Raw genomic sequence first — 1,683 nt, 5'->3', positions numbered from 1 at the left:
GTTTATTATTATTAGTATCATCAGTGTCAGCAAGAAACAATGAATTAGTCCTAGGTCAGTATAATGGATTGAATGACTCGCTATTCTGTTTACTTAGATGCTTACTACAGCAGCTTCAAGCATCAAACAACATCTTTGATGGTCCAAGGAGGCACTCTCCATATTGTATGGTTGAGTTTTTTCACTGTTCATAGAAAAGCAAGGGTGGAAATATAATGTTTGAATAATTCAGTTCTATTGTGGGATGCTTAAGTGTCCTTAGCATATCATCTTTTTTACTTTTAAGAAAGTGCAATCTGGACCCAGAGGATTAGGAGCAAATGATGTCAACGCACTACAGTGTCAAAGTCCTGACAAAGTCCTGTTTCATGTTTTTTCTGCTTTGATGTTGGGGAACTTTGATTGCTCTGTAGTTTCTGAAGATTGTTCTCATTCTTCAGCATTTTAAAATTTTAAGTTATTCAGTAAATGGGAGCAGAGGGAAAGAAAGAAAGGAAGAATGGAATTTGCCGGAAACCATTCCTGTTTTCTGATAGCCGCATCTGGTAAATGACTATGTGCATTTTGCCTTTGGTTGAAATTTTGGGAATATAGTGGTACCTTGGTTTACGAACTTAATCTGTTCCTGAAGTCCGTTCTTAAACCAAATCTGTTCTTAAACCGAGGTGTGCTTTCCCTAATGAGGCCTCCTGCCGCCAGTGCCCTTCCACCATTCGGCTTCTGTTCATAGACTGAGGTAAAGTTCGCAAACCGGAACACCACTTGCTATATGAAAATTCACGTAACCATATGTAAAGAATCATGCCCAAATCTCACTATACACTCCACAGATTCATATATCTGAACATCTGGAGTGTGTCCATTTCCGTACTTCCTCGCTTGTTTGTGCTTTATTGATTGGCAGCAGCCATTTTTGGGCAGAAACCAAGCAAGGAAGGAGAGAGCAAGATCAGACAATTCAGGGAACAGGAGAGAATGGACAGATCAGTTTTTCCTTTGACTCTCTTTTGTTGGCTGACTGCAGCCATTTCAGGAAGAAATTATTGAAAAGGAGGAGAAAGAGCTTGGGTAAATCCCAACCTTACATGAAGACTGGATGCCTTACATGATATCCAGGAGGACACCATGGTCAAAGGCACTGAAAGATCAAGCAACAATATGCACATGTATTTTAGATGAGCCACCTATGAATCAGTTAAAAGGCAAGTGATTAATAAAATAAAACTTGTTTATTCTGTTGATAGACCGTATTTTTCATTTTCTTAAATCAACCAAATATTAATCACAGCCAACCAATCATTAAAGAAATTACAAAATATATAATATACAGAACAACGGTGGTAAATTAGAAGCTAACATTCATAACAGAGCTAAGAGATATTACGACATTCAGAGATATATGGCCACCTGTTCCATAATGGATTTATTAGATCCCTCAAGGAGGATACTCAAAAGGGTCTCTAAGGATCGAATGGGAAACTGCCTCATAGGGCGACAGAATCTGCAGTAGAAGAAACACATGATAGACTAAGCTCTAAATGATTGTCAGGAGAAGCATAGAATATCCACTTCACAAAATGACTGCTGTATGACTGAATAAATTGCCCTCCTTTTGGGGGTGGAGTCTGAATCTACTGGGGAGAGTGCTCTGTTTTCTTGAATCTAAAAGATAAAGAAAATGGG

At 38.5% G+C, this 1,683-nt stretch overlaps 1 long non-coding RNA gene across 3 annotated transcripts in view; it reads left to right on the top strand.

The window, feature by feature from the left end:
• Positions 1-1,235, top strand: part of LOC309333418 — a 4,355-nt gene extending 3,120 nt beyond the window's left edge. For all 3 annotated transcript variants that reach the window (XR_014152507.1, XR_014152508.1, XR_014152509.1), the window contains exons 3-4: positions 98-204; positions 831-1,235. This is a non-coding gene — a long non-coding RNA (uncharacterized lncRNA). The remainder of the gene's footprint in view (positions 1-97; positions 205-830) is intronic.
• The last annotated feature ends 448 nt before the right edge of the window (positions 1,236-1,683 follow it).

Source organism: Podarcis erhardii, assembly GCF_964252035.2.
Source record: "Podarcis erhardii genome assembly, chromosome: 2".
In the NCBI taxonomy this organism is placed as follows: Eukaryota; Metazoa; Chordata; class Lepidosauria; order Squamata; family Lacertidae; genus Podarcis; species Podarcis erhardii.
The sequence above is the reverse complement of the archived record's forward strand: the minus strand, read 5'-3'. Positions and strand labels throughout refer to the sequence as shown.